We start from the raw sequence: 16,004 nt of genomic DNA, 5'->3' as shown, positions 1-16,004 counted from the left end.
TCCTCGTAAAGGCGTTTCCCTTGTCAAAGCGTTTATCCCTTGTCGATACGTTTCCTGATATTTTTTTTTCTCTAATAAAGCGCCTTAATTCCACAACATTGTGATATAGGACCTCGTAAAGATTTTATCCGAGAAAATTTCTCGCGGCGGGAGGGCGTCAGGAGAGGGGGGGGGGGTGGTGGAGGGAAGAGGGGGAATAAAGTTTTCTAGCGGATAAAGTTTCGCGCATGCGTCTCTATGCACGCGGCTCGCGCTAAAGTATCGTTACGTAACAACGCAAGCTGCGAATGACGATGACACGTACTTTTATTACACGCAACGTGTGCGACACACATTTGGACAAGTGGTGTGCCTGGTCTACTAATAAGACGCTGTCCGAGATGACAGACGTTTACGTACGCAGCTGGTCCCCCGACAACGCCCGCGTCGCATGAGACCTCGGTGTATTTTATATACAGGGTGATCCTCGTAACGGTCGCCACGATTTTTAAGGCACTTACAATAATCTGACATAAAAAAGTTTCAAACAAAAGTTGTGTGGCTTCAAGGGGGCCATAAGATGGTGACAATGATTTGACCTTGGAAAATCATTTGAAGGTCGCGTGAAGGTCAACTTTAAAATCTTAAATAAAAACCCCCATTTTTTATTTGGTATTCTTGTAGCCGACATCGAGAGCTTTCCAAAACACTATAACAAAGTATTTTTTTATTAAGTACTTTTTGAGTTATTTTATATTTTAATCTGACATATTTTGAAAAAAAAAAAAAAAAGATAACGAGAAATGTACTCGCATTACGAAAATAGGCTAATGCAAGACAAATCGCGCGATCTCGCCGTTATCGTCGTAAAAAGCTGCAGATCGGAAACGCGGATTCGGAAAGAGGGGACAGGCAGAGAGCGGAGCGTGACTAAAGGATGCAAAAGTTTATCCGGCGAGACCGGCGCAAACAAACGACACCCCGGCGACTACAGACACGATTTGTTCTAAGGAACAAATTGAATTAAACGGGCGAATCCCGCTGTAAAAGCGTCGCCGCGCAAATTGCGCGAAATTCTCGCGAGTCTGCGTCCTTTGGACTATACATATACGACAACCGGGCGCGTACACGCTAATTGAATTAAACGCTAATTCGTCAAGCGAACGGGACAGGATTAGGTGGTCCCCCGACGCTGCTGCATCTTGTTTATCGCCGGACGGAAAAAACGTTTCTCTTTACGTGGAAATATATTTTTACATCGATATTGATATTTCGCTAAACTCAATCAATTATATGTATATATATAAAAAGAAAAAAAAATCTATTGTAATTTTTTTTAACATTTAATATAATTTTGACCGAATGATTTTATCAATGTCACCGAGAAATTTGGGAATAGAGTTATAAAAAAAAACGACTGTTTTTAAATAATTTACAAATATAACTATACGCCGTATGTAATATGAAATAGTCTCATTTTTTTTTTAATTAAGTATATTATTAGAAAACTTCTCTCTCTCTCTCTCTTTCAATTTTCAAAAAAAATTTAATATAAAAATCAAAATTAATAACTGATCGAATACTAGATCTACTTTAAACATTTTCCAATTGTCAAGCTTACGAGGTTCTTACGACTTCTTGTAAAAGTTCATACATATATAGAGGATTTTCAGATTACTGTATAATCGAATCCAATATTAAAATTAGCGAATACAATCTGGCGTACCCAATATAGCCAAAGAATAGATAATCAAATATGAGCTACCTGCGATTTAATAGATTCAATATCCCCTCGCGAAGATCCCATGAATTTTAATATACGCGAGAGATTTTTTTTGACATTTAAAAAAAATTCTCTAGCGATATACGGACTTAATTTCGAACGAAATAAAATTTTCTTCGTACGTATCAGCTATAAATTATGTTGGAATAAATCTTTGGCGACTTTAATATCCGATTTTCTCAAAGCATTTTATCGAGCATCAAGTAAAGCTACAAAGATATGATTTGTTTTTGCTCGGATTATTTTTTCTTCGTTTCTGTTATTAAAGCGGCCAGGTTCTTTGACCATCGCGTTAGATCAGAAACATCCACCCACACCCCCATCGCGGCTTTTACACCGGGAAAATCGAGACTCTATATCAGAAGCACACGCCGGATCATCCGTGTTGTAACTCTCGTGCGATTATCGCGTAAGCCCCTTCGCATCCCCCAGGCCCCGAGGGATAAATGGACGTTTTATCCGCTCGCCCCGAGGCGCGATAAACCCAAGAGCTGCAGCGCGCGAGCCACCCTTTATCACGTCCTGATTATCGTTGGTTTCGTGCCGCACTGTTGCATCATTACGCGTGCGGGGATGAAAATTAACGGCGCAAACAACCCCACCCTTCGTTCCGGAGCGGAGAGAGAGAGATGCCGTTTTGATTCCGCCTGCGGTTCATTAACGGTCCTTCTGTCGGGTAGCACGTGCCACCCTACGTATATATAAACGCGCCAGCCCTATGATACGGTGGATACGATTCTCGGGAATCGGATACGGTGTATTATCACGGACTTCGATGGGGATAGGGATTCCCTTTACCACAGAAAATCTCATCGAATAATCTTGAATGCTAGTGACAAAAGTTTGAATGAAAAACAGAATTATATTACTTGCAGATACTTTTTCGTCTCCTTTTTCTCACAATTCTATAAATCTTGCTTTTAATTGTTAAAGAAAATTTTATAAAATATATATATATATTTTTTTTTTTTGTACAATAAGCGAGATATTCCTATCCTACAATATCTGAGATCGCATTGGCAGCTTATAAAATAACTGACACGCGCAGAGAGAGAGGAGATTGCTTCGAACGGAAAGGAGGTTGAGGATTAAGAGATCCACACTGAGAGACCCATTTTTCGTTAAATAAAACCAAATTATTTGGTCGAACCATTTTATTGACTGATCATGTAATTTGGTTTTATTTAATAAGAATTATATTATTGGAAAGAAGTTAAATGTCACGCTAACAAACTATTTTGTTTGCGTGGAGTTGTTTATCCGAATAAAATTTTATCGTCGCGATAAGAAACTCATCCATCTCATCGCGTTCTAAATAATTGTATTCGTTACTTGAACTAAATCGTTTAGTTGAATATCATAAGCTATTTTGCGCATTCGTGTGTCACTGCGCGGTCAATTGTTATGCATTGTAGTGCGATGTGCAATATGCAGTGCATTTTCAATCATGGCGGATTCGTCTGTCCGGGAAATACTGATTAGTCTCTCGTTAACGACGAGAGAATTGAAAAGATGAAGAATATAATCTATATATATCTTTCTCTTATCGTATCACAAGAGACAACTATCAAGTAAATTTCTTGTTGAATATGGATAAACTTTGGTCGATGTAAGAAAAGCGAATGTAATAACTGCAGTTGAAAAATTTAGTAATACTAACAGACAAATGTGATTCGGTGAACAAAATTGAAATAGAAAGCAACCAAAAATTTTATTTTATACAATTAATAATTTTGTTCACTGAACCAAATTTGTCTGTCAGTATTACGAAATTTTCCAATTAAATTTTGTTGTTGTATTAATTAAAGGATTTGTTTGCCCATATCCAAACAAGAGATTTAATTGATTCAAACAAATTTTATTTCATTCAACAAAATGGGTCTCTTGTCAGTGTATTTGTTGCCGCCTTATCGTACTTTCGCACTGTCTGTATACAAAGTTGCATCGGCAAGATTGAAAAAAGAAACGATTAATCGCATAAGAATAAGTCGAGTACGTATAGGATAAAATTTTTTTCAGTGCGTTCGATTCTCTAAGAAAATTAATGTCAATAATTGGGAAATTAATAACACGCTTCTTTCTACTCGAATAATGTCGAACGATAATTGTCGAATTTATCTTGATAGTGTGGCTATTGATACGTAATACAAAATACAATATATTCACATTTAATAAAACAATAAAAAATAATCCAAATTACCAAAGGTGTTGGATAGTAAAATATCAAAATAACTTTTGTTTGTTCAATAGAAAATGCTGTATCTTTTTAGACATTATATATTTTAACAAATTATAAGAAAATATTAGATATTTTCTCTCTTACTCTCTCTCTCTCTCTCTCTCTTTTTCTCAAGTCGGGGAAATATCTTATTTATTTATAATATAACGACTCTCGGTTTATATTGATATAGTTTCGAAACCTCGGTCGATATCTCTGCGTCAGTCATTTTCTTTTTTTTTTTACGCAAAAATACACGCAGAAAATAACGAACCGATGCCTCGATCCGTTATCCGTTTCCTCTTCTCTCGCGATATTGCAATCTAGTTGATTCAAACAAATTTTATTTCATTCAACAAAATGGATTTGTCAGTGTACCTTCTCGTACGACGTGTCTCTCTTTCCTCCTTTGCTTATCCATCTTAGCGGCTAACGAGCGCATGCCCGATATACGAATCGTGTATACATGATTATCGATACTCCTCTAGTCGCGAATAAATACGTGAATAAAGGAAGACAGCCGCTCTCGATTGTCTCTCTTTCTCTCTCTCTCTCTCTCTCTCTCGTAAAACACGTCAATATGTCCGGCGAATTCAATCACCGGCACATAACACACATCACGGGTTATCCACGTGTGCCCTATATAACGAGATACGCGAACGAGATCCATTTTTCACTTTCCAGCCGCGATTGTTCTCGCGACGACTATCGTTTACTTTGTAAATAAACTCATTTCGCCGTCGTTCGATATTCGTGTTCTTCTGATCGACGAATATAAAAGTATATACAATGTCTTTATTTTTTAAACATTATAAACGCGTTTATTTTTATATTGTCAATAGACAGAAAATTGAGTACTTGGATGAAAGAGAATAAGACAGAGCGAGAGAAAGAGAATCATAATTCAAAATGACGCGGATAAGAACCAGCAACGGTGTGGATGACTATTTTTCCTCAAGTAAGAAATTGAAAATTTGATCCTTTTAAAAATAAACCACGAGATTTCACAATGAAATCGTTAAACTTCGCGCGTCGATCAATTACTTTAACTCGCGCTCGTCCGCGACATTCTATGTCGCATCGCACATGTTTACACTTTCTTCTTGAAAGTCGAATTAATAAACGCCACCGGAATAAGCGGGAATCGAAAGCCGCGACGAAATAGTTTCATGCGGTAGTCTCGCACACACACACACACACACACGCGCACACAACTCCCATTATAGCCGCGCGACTCGATATACCGTGCGTAATAATTTCATGACGAAAATATCGTCGACGGTCTCGAGGGCCGTTGCGGCGATAAAATTTTTTATCACGCCTCGCCGCGAAAATTCGTGGAGAGATACGTCGGGTCGCGACGCCCCCCCGCAGCCTAAAATCATCATCGCACGTTCCCTTTCACGGGACGATCGCGAACCAACAGAGAGAGAGAGAGAGAGAGACAAGAGAACCGGGCTCTCGTAACAATCGCGCACACCATAGATGCACGACGAATCGCTTTGTGGCAACTATTTCCAGAAACCAGGCGTCGTCACTCGTAGGTGAGCGAAGGGCGCTCGTGACGGGGTGGGGACGAAAGGGAGTTAGGGGTAGGATGGGGGAGGAGGGGGGGAGAAGCGCATGGACGGGGTGTAGTGGCGTCTGTGGGGTCCGCAGCGGGATGGGGGATGGATGCGAGGGTAAGTGCATCGTTACGGAAGATCTGACGGAGACGCGTTTGCCGGACACCGCAACGACCGCGTGTTGCCGATGCGGACTCTACCACCCCTCCTGTCTCTCTTTCTCTCTTTCCCGCGTTATTCCCTTTTTCCCTTGATTTCTTTCTCTCCCCTTTTTTTCTTCACCGCGCTACCGGTTTGGCGACCGACGAGGCTTCTTGCTTGAGTTAACAACATCCGGACTCGCGCCGCGTACGAGGAACGGAAAAATTTAATCATGAAAGATCATTATTGGCGGCTGGGAATAATTTGAATCAGTAGAGATTAATATAATGCTCCTGTAAATGGAATCAATGTATTATCGTTGAAAAATGGTAAATAGTCATTAATTATCTCACAATCGGTTATAAGTATAGTATTGCACTCTCGGAAAAGATTTCTGATAACGAGACGAAAAATATTCTTGACATATTTAATCGTATCACAACCTTATGCAGTATAGAAATAAAACAATTTTAAAATTAAATCGATAATTCCTTTTCTTCTCTCTCGAATTAAATAAGATTGTCTTACTATCATGAGACAAGAGTAACATATACAAATCTAAGCTTATATATTCTTGCGTTTAGAATAACTTGATGTTAGATCGCTACAAATTTCCATCTTCATCTTTGTGAGAAAATTAACGGGATAGCACCAAGAGCAATTTATTCTAGATTTAAGAATTTTCCATTTAAGATTAAAATATTGCTTTTTCAATGATAAATATGATTGTCGCTATATCGATCCTATTTTATGATAGATTGAAGAGTAATAGCATTAGATCCGGAAATCTTTTCTGTGGGTGTATAAATTGATGAAATTTCACTGAAAGAATTAGTTAATAGTAGTGGTTGTTTTGATCAATAAAATATTTTAAAATGACATATTATAATGTTATATGTAAGATAAAAATTTATAGCAATAAATGTATTTTTTTAAAAGAAATATTTGAGTTTGATCAAGGGTCTTGTTTATCTTTTATCATATTTAAAAAAAAATAATATGTATATATACATATATATATATAATTTTTAATTTCAATACTCAGTTAACAGTAGCATAGCAGTTACTTTCAGTGAAATTTTACTGCCATTAAAATAAAATATAAAATGGATAAGCAAAGCCAGTATTTTCATTGAAGATCGTTAGAATACTCACTGATCCTCGGTCTCATGTCACTACTTTAATCAGTGATTTCTTTTAAGGGAGCGCGATACTGAAATGCTATTAATTGGCAGAGAGATGCGGACGTTCGAAAAGTGTTGAAATTAAAAAATGGGTAGTTCATATATTATGGATTATAAAAAACAAACTTTAAAATGATGAACACTTTCTAAAATGTGCGACGAGATACTTGACACGAAGAATGCATTATTAAAAATAATTCGGAGGCGTGATGAGTTGATGCTCAATAAATCTCCACTCGATTCGATCCGAAAGAGACAGACGGAGGCAATATATTACAATAGTTACGTTGGCGCTTTTTAAATGTGAAATTTAACTCTGCGGGATACGTATATATGCCGTCCATTATTTGATATAACGAGTACATCGCGTAAATTACAAAACGGAACGCCTGCATGCACGCACGCCCTATCACAGCGGATGTTTGCGCCCGCTTCAAAAAATACCTATATATATATATCTCGGGAATATGAAACATTTTGATTTATTCAGTCGACAATTGAATCGCGCGACTATGGAACCGCGAAATAAATTCAAATCGAATTTAATTAATAGCAATGTTTTGCTCTAATAATATATACATATTTCCCGTTCAGGAAATAATATTGGATGATTGCATAAGTTCGTGTCCGATTTTCATAGATGGCATTAAGTTGCTGCACGGCGGAGTTCTATTGTTTTCGTGTGGTAATTGTTGCTTACACCGAATAGATGACGTTGTCTTATGTCAATTTGGCGTCAGACATTGTTCAGATAAGTCCATTTGTGCATAAGAGAAATCATTAAAAATGGAAAACGAAAGGTGCATTTGCGGCATGTAATGCTATATGAATTTCGGAAAGGCGTGAGTGTTGGGATTGCATAAAAAAATATTCAAAGCGTTTATTTGGACCGCGCTCCTGCTCTCCGAACAGTCAAAAAATGGTTTGGCAGATTTCGAAACGGTGATTTCAACATGGAGGATCAACCCCGCTCTGGACGGCCTTCTGGCATTGATGATGACATTGTGCATGCCTTAGTGGAAAGAAACCCAAGGATTACAACTGAGGATATTGCTGAGAGGCTGAACATCGATAATTCAACCGTTTTTCGTCATTTAAAAAAGCTTGGATACATTTCCAAGCTTGATACGTGGGTGCCGCATCTCCCGACTGAAAGGAATCAGCTGCAGGAAAACCGCAGGAGTTGCAATGGGAAATTCTGCAGCACCCGCCATATTCTCCAGATATTGCGCCTTCAGATTTTTATCTGTTCCGGTCTTTGCAGAATAGTTTAAATGGCAAGAATCTCAATTCCGAGGAAGCTGTCGAAAACCACCTTACAAACTTTTTTCAAAGAAAAACCAAGTTCTTTCTTCAAAAATGGAATCGACAAGCTTATAGATCGTTGGAAAACCATTGTAGAAAAGAATGGAGATTATATAATTGATTAATAAAAGTGTTATCTCTAAAATATAATCTATTGAAGTTTATATTTAAATCGGGCACGAACTTATGCAATTACCCAATATATCATCGATGCAATTTGTTTTGTCCATTGCGCGAGAATTATAATACGATAAACTTTTCTTTATTCAGAACACTTTACTTGTATTACTGTAAAAAAAAAAAGATTTTAATAAAGCAAGTGATAATCGCGTTAATTGCAAAGATTCCATTACGAAAAATAAATGTGACGTCAGAGTTACATCGAGTAAATGTGACGTACGTGTTACATGATCGTGTGTAAAACTCATACTTGGACGAACGATGTTCTAAGAAATCAAGTAAAAATCACGCGATTCTGCTCCGCTTGTTTCGGTTTTCCGTTTCCACTTCGAATGCGTGTATTCGATTCGATAAATTCGCGAGAAGGGACAGCTTTTCGCGGCCTTTTCCTTTCCTCCGGCCTCGCGCATAACTGACTTATAACACGAAGCGATCGCCCCAGCGACGTGCCCGCGCTGATGAAATTAATTCTTATCGCCTTTATTGCCCATTGTTCATATTGTATACGGCGAGCAGAGGCCGATTTCCTACCTACCTACAATTAACCAGTCCAAAACAGTCATCGTCGACAACTCGTTCGACTTATTACCAGAACCGATAACACTCCACCATTTTACGAAAATTAAGCTTAACTTTATTTAGAGATATATGCAAAATTTATAGATAGACATTGTCGTATCATTGGGGAATTCTTAATCAATCTTTATCGCTATTGATGTATTATTCGATGCGATACATGGCGAAAATGATTTCCGAGCAGCGCAAAACGTATAGCGTGATTGTGATAAACTATCGTAAAATATCTCTCCGTTTAAAAGAGAGAGAGAAAGAAAGAAGGATAGTGTCTCCTTCGAAACAGGTTGAGCGTGAATGTCGCGGTGAGAATACTATTTTCAGAATAGAAAGGAAGTTCGTGAAGATCTCTTCAGGTTTTAGCGAACTTATCTCTTTGCGAAAGTAGGTTACCGTTTGGGAAAATGAAAGATTCGCGTTTGACGTTTTAGAGATGAATCTATATTCTACGTTATACGATACTATAATTCATGAATTAATAAGATTTATATATTGGGTGATTGCATAAGTTCGTGCCCGATTTAAATATAAACTTCAATAGATTATATTTTAGAGATAACACTTTTATTAATCAATTATATAGTCTCCATTCTTTTCTACAATGGTTTTCCAACGATCTATAAGCTTGTCGATTCCATTTTTGAAGAAAGAACTTGGTTTTTCTTGAAAAAAGTTTGTAAGGTGGTTTTCGACAGCTTCCTCGGAATTGAGATTCTTGCCATTTAAACTATTCTGCAAAGACCGGAACAGATAAAAATCGGAAGGCGCAATATCTGGGGAATATGGCGGGTGCTGCAGAATTTCCCATTGCAACTCCTGCAGTTTTCCTGCAGCTTATTCCTTTCAGTCAGGAGATGCGGCACCCACGTATCAAGCTTGGAAATGTATCCAAGCTTTTTTAAATGACGAAAAGCGGTTGAATTATCGATGTTCAGCCTCTCAGCAATATCCTCAGTTGTAATCCTTGGGTTTCTTTCCACTAAGGCACGCACAATGTCACCATCAATGCCAGAAGGCCGTCCAGAGCGGGGTTGATCCTCCATGTTGAAATCACCATTTCGAAATCTGCCAAACCACTTTTTGACTGTTCGGAGAGCAGGAGCGCGGTCCAAATAAACGCTTTGAATATTTTTTTATGCAATCCCAACACTCACGCCTTTCCGAAATTCATATAGCATTACATGCCGCAAATGCACCTTTCATTCTCCATTTTTAATGATTTCTCTTATGGACAAATGGACTTATCCGAACAATGTCTGACGCTAAATTGACATAAGACAACGTCATCTATTCGATGTAAGCAACAATTACCACACGAAAACAATAGAACTTCACCACGCAGTAACTTAATGCCATCTATGAAAATCGGGCACGAACTTATGCAATCATCGAAAATTCGTCGCAATGAAACCCCTTGCCCTTGGCTATTAATAACGTATCACGAATTCATCGTCGATAAAGACCGAATCGAATCGCGGACTCGTTACTTTTGCGCGGCTTATCCGCGATTGCTTTCGACGAGCGAGCTCTTTTCTCATCGAGATGCCATCATCATACGCGCGCGAGACGTGGAATTTAACGTAAAATCACGTCGACGCGATATCTCGGATCGAAATTCAAGACGGATCTTTCCGAAGATCTCTCGCGAAGAAATCAAAACTCGAAAAGAGAGATGCCGCGCTTATAGGCACATAAACATGCGTAATTTGAAACGACGTCAATAATTCAATGAGCTGTACGCGCTTGACAATTAGGTGAATACACATACATTTCCCGGCGAATGATTAATGCAATAATTACCGCGCGACCTGCGTTCGAAATGCTTACTCTTAAAACAACTTGCGAGTTTGCGTTGCGATGATCGTATAACGATTCTTTTCACGAAAAATACAACGGATATCATAGTGATATCCGACACACACGACGAACGAATATTTTTTTATGTTACACTGGTGCGGATAAACAATGGAAAAAAGTACAGAGCTTTAAAATTGGATAGATTTAATAACCCGCAAAATAATGTTATGAATAATATCAATCGAGCTTTAAATCGCTTTGAAAAAAGGAAAAAAAAATTATTTCGCTACGCGATAATGTTGTTATCGAAAATTTCATTAATCGAAGAAAGATGAAGAAAATGCATGATTAATTCTACTTGTTATCAAAGTTATAGTTTCGCGAATAAAGAATTTTATTATGTCGGGTCTGTCGAAGTTTGAATACACATGTCTATATATATTTCTCAAATATTATTTTTTGAAATCACAAAGGCAAGATACAATATCTCGAGAAATTTCGAAGGATCGAAAGAAGAAGTAGTAACATATTTTTGTATATTCCATACGCTTGTAAGTCGATTTCCAGATTCAATTCCGCGAGCAAAATATTGTATTTGTTTGATTGTGTTTTGACTTTGTTTTCTTTTCTCGTTTGCGCGCTTTGCGCGGAAAGGGAGAGAGCTCGTCTTTCAATAAATACATCCTGTATATATATATATATATATATATATATATATATATATATATATATATATATATTGGATGATTGCATAAGTTCGTGCCCGATTTTCATAAATGGCATTAAGTTGCTGCGTGGCGGAGTTCTATTGTTTTCGTGTGGTAATTGTTGTTTACACCGAATAGATGACGTTGTCTTATGTCAATTTAGCGTCAGACATTGTTCAGATAAGTCCATTTGTGCATAAGAGAAATCATTAAAAATGGAGAACGAAAGGTGCATTTGCGGCATGTAATGCTATATGAATTTCGGAAAGGCGTGAGTGTTGGGATTGCACACAAAAATATTCAAAGCGTTTATTTGGACCGCGCTCCTGCTCTCCGAACAGTCAAAAAGTGGTTTGGCAGATTTCGAAATGGTGATTTCAACATGGAGGATCAACCCCGCTCTGGACGGCTTTCTGGCATTGATGATGACATTGTGCGTGCCTTAGTGAAAAGAAACCCAAGGATTACAACTGAGGATATTGCTGAGAGGCTGAACATCGATAATTCAACCGCTTTTCGTCATTTAAAAAAGCTTGGATACATTTCCAAGCTTGATACGTGGGTGCCGCATCTCCCGACTGAAAGGAATAAGCTGCAGGAAAACTGCAGGAGTTGCAATGGGAAATTCTGCAGCACCCGCCATATTCTCCAGATATTGCGCCTTCAGATTTTTATCTGTTCCGGTCTTTGCAGAATAGTTTAAATGGCAAGAATCTCAATTCCGAGGAAGCTGTCGAAAACCATCTTACAAACTTTTTTCAAGAAAAACCAAGTTCTTTCTTCAAAAATGGAATCGACAAGCTTATAGATCGTTGGAAAACCATTGTAGAAAAGAATGGAGACTATATAATTGATTAATAAAAGTGTTATCTCTAAAATATAATCTATTAAAGCTTATATTTAAATCGGGCACGAACTTATGCAATCACCCAATATATATACATACATATCTATCTCTCTTTGTGCGAGAACGCGCGAATATTCTGTGCGGCATTCGACGGGAAATGCGCGCGGATGATGATAGTTATTTTATCCGCTCTACGAAAACAGGGCTAAAGTAAAATAAATCTCTGCGGCCGTTTATTCGACGACATAAATATATTCAGTTGACATTCTTATCAAAGCTGGCGAATATTGTGACACTTTCCTTGCGTTGCATTTTTCTATCCATATCCGATATATCGTAATTCTTCTAATCATCGTCGATCAACAATCCTTCCCCACCCCCTCCCGCCCAGAACATATTCATTCATCGAATATATTTTCGAATGAACTCACTGTGTGGATCGTTCCTTTCGGCGGAAAGATACGCCAAGATTATGGCCAAAGCAACGAAGAACTGGTTAGGTCATAAATTTCAACGATCGGCTCGCTTCCCGATTATTCATCTCGCCCTTATATACGTAGCGAGAGAGGCGATTGACGATCTGAAAAATGGCCGTCCTTCGACCCCTGTAACGCCCTTCGCCAAAGGCGACGACGGAAACGGCAAGGTCGGCGACCGTGATCGACACCCTCACCCTTGGAAACGCAACGCGGCGGTGAGGTCGAGTCCTTTCATCTCTCAAAGAAAGAACCAGGAAGTGAGGCGATCGCGCAAGGGCCCCCAAGTAAACACACTCGCATTGGGGAAAGGAAAGGGAAGGGGGAGAGTGAGGGAGAAGGGAAAGCGTGCGGTAATTAACGCGCCGACTGTAAGACGGCGAAGTTACCGTTTCCGAGAGAGAGAGAGAAAGAGAGAGAAATATGCACGATGACATGTCCTTATTCGAAAGATATATCACCCAAGAAAAAAGATTGCGCGAGAAAGTCACGAAGCGTATAAAAAAAAAGGGGGGGAGGGAGGAAAGAAAATATGAATTTATAGGACTGAAGGGTTAAATGAGAGATAATAATTCTTCGCAGAATCGAAAAATATGTACGTTTAATTTCAAACGTGTATAGATTAAATATAACGCTGGTAAAAAAAAAAAAAAAAAAATATTTTTTTGTATCATTGATAATATTTCTAAATACAATACAAGGTCCTGCTTCTAATATAATTTTCAAGGCAAGAAAATATTCGCGAACGGAGCGTTCTCGAAAATTGAACGCAACTAACACGGTATACGATCTGGCGAAACTTTTAGTCATCCCGACAAGATGCCGTCGATTCCGTAAATTTGTAAAGTTCGGCCAAGTTTGGCCGTTAAAGTGGACTTGTTTCATCTTCCGCGAGGTTGAAATCTTGAGCGCGAGCAGAGAGCGCGTCATGATTTCCGCCATAATTTTCACCGTTGTTTACTCGCGGTGTAGTTGTAAGCGCATAGAATCGCGCGTGTTTTACATCCCGTCTTCCATCAGAGACAATCTCTCTCATTCCATATTACTCTCATACGACGAAGTGGGTGACTTTCATTTTCCAACTTTGCCTACTAAAGAAAATAAATTCCGAGAATAAGGAATCGCGCGTATACAACGTCACGACGTCTATCTAGAGATTTATTTACGCGCACATCCACATTTTCTTTACAAATGTGTAAATTAATACTCTCCTTTTTTATAAATAAATAATATTATATCAAATGATCATAATCAAAAAAATAAAATAATTAAAATATAATTAAAAATAATAAAACAATATAATTTTCTAATAATAATAATATATACTTAATAGAGCTAAGTTTGTGTTAGCCAAAATCAAGCCAACTTTTCTTCGAGTCCAAATACAATCCATCGAATGATACAATATATATATATATATATATACAGGGTGTCCCATTTTAAAGGACTCACTCAAATATCTCAGAAACATTGCGTTAAATCGAAAAATGTTTCAAACAAAAGTTGTGTGGCTTCGAGGGGGCCATAAGATGGTGGCAATGATTTAACCTTGGAAAATCATTTGAAGGTCCAGTGAAGGTCAACTTTAAAATCTTAAACGGAAACTCCCATTTTTTATTTAGTATTCTTGTAGCTGACATCGAGAGCTTTCCAAAACACTATAATAAAGTATTTTTTTATTGAGTACTTTTTGAGTTATTTTATATTTTAATCTGACATATTTTGATATAAAAAATTAAATATCTCGTAAAATATTTAGTTTTTGATAATCTTACCGTAATACTTCTATGTACAGAATAATGAGACGAATCAATTAGTATAAAAAAAAATTGTTTTTAAGAAAATTATTTACAATGTATTTTTTTAAACAATTATTTTTTTTTTTTTTGGCACTAATTAATTTGTCTTATTATTCTGTACATAGAAGTATTACGGCAAAATGATCGAAAACTGAATATTTTACGAAATATTTTATTTTTTATATCAAAATATGTCAGATTAAAATATAAAATAACTCAAAAAGTACTTAATGAAGAAATACTTTATTATTATAGTGTTTTGGAAAGCTCTCGATGTCAGCTACAAGAATACTAAATAAAAAAAGGGGGTTTCCATTTAAGATTTTAAAGTTGACCTTCACACGATCTTCAAATGATTTTCCAAGGTCAAATCATTGTCACCATCTTATGGCTCCCTCGAAGCCACACAACTTTTGTTTGAAACATTTTTCGATTTAACGCAGTGTTTCTGAGATATTTGAGTGGATCCTTTAAAATGGGACACCCTGTATATATAGTTTTCTCGGACACAAAGTTAAATCGAGGGGGCAACGGAAATTACGTTGCTAATCACGTAAACTTATCGCGAGTGCTCGATAAAGAGTTTGCTTCTCATTAGCGTTAACGATAGCGATGACGCAGTGCGTGATTTCCCTCTTGCGATTTCACATCCTCGCAACGAGATAAAAAAAAAAAATTGATCCATTCCTGACGTAATGTCCCCGATCGTTCCTGAGAGACGAAATTATCATTGCCGCTGCTTCCGGCGCCGATCACGTCGGAAATTCCCCATTTGCGCTTTCCGGAATACGTTAATCCCCGATTTAATGGCTTCCGAGCTTATACAGAAGCAATAATGTAATCCGAGTAATATCTGTTAGAATTTCGCGCTTACATTAGCAACTATTCCCTGGGAAGGGAAGATTACTAAGCAGCGATTCTCGCGTAATTTCGCAACTTGTCTCGCGTCTTCAATATAGGTGTCTGCACTCGCGTTAAATTTATCGATTAAACTTGGTATCCTTCGATTATAAAGTGCTATGTACGAAGCGTTTCTAGAGATACTTATATATTTAAATGGCATAGGATTCTAATAAGCACAGGATATTAGAATAATATTCAATTCTCGTTGCACTTGACACTTATCACAAATCTAATACGCGCGATAAAAAATTGAGAACACGTTGATACGCTATGGCTAAGACGCAGGTGTTCGATTTTATGCAAGCTATAAATAAGATTGTCTCTCTCGGATAAATCGCATCTTCACTCAATTATTCTTTTCTCTCTCATTTTTTTTTCATCTTTCGAACTTTCAACATCCTCGTAACTGTGCTTGCCATTAAGATTCTAATAAAGTAAAAGCCAGTGAAAATTAAGCCAGAAAGCTAAGTTGAAAACTAAGTTGGGAGAAAATCGACGTGAAATTATCAATCGGAGAATTTGTAATGAGAAGAATATGCGGTGATAT

General features: G+C 37.6%; 1 protein-coding gene across 8 annotated transcripts in view; it reads right to left on the bottom strand.

The window, feature by feature from the left end:
- The window catches only part of LOC138944723 (ras-related protein Rab-37), a 93,557-nt gene that overhangs the window by 23,508 nt on the left and 54,045 nt on the right, over window positions 1-16,004 (bottom strand). The gene's annotated exons all lie outside the window — the stretch shown is intronic.

This window comes from Polyergus mexicanus, unplaced genomic scaffold (genome assembly GCF_030449975.1).
Source record: "Polyergus mexicanus isolate NDT 795.1 unplaced genomic scaffold, iyPolMexi1.0 SCAF_2, whole genome shotgun sequence".
NCBI lineage: Eukaryota > Metazoa > Arthropoda > Insecta > Hymenoptera > Formicidae > Polyergus > Polyergus mexicanus.
The sequence above is the reverse complement of the archived record's forward strand: the minus strand, read 5'-3'. Positions and strand labels throughout refer to the sequence as shown.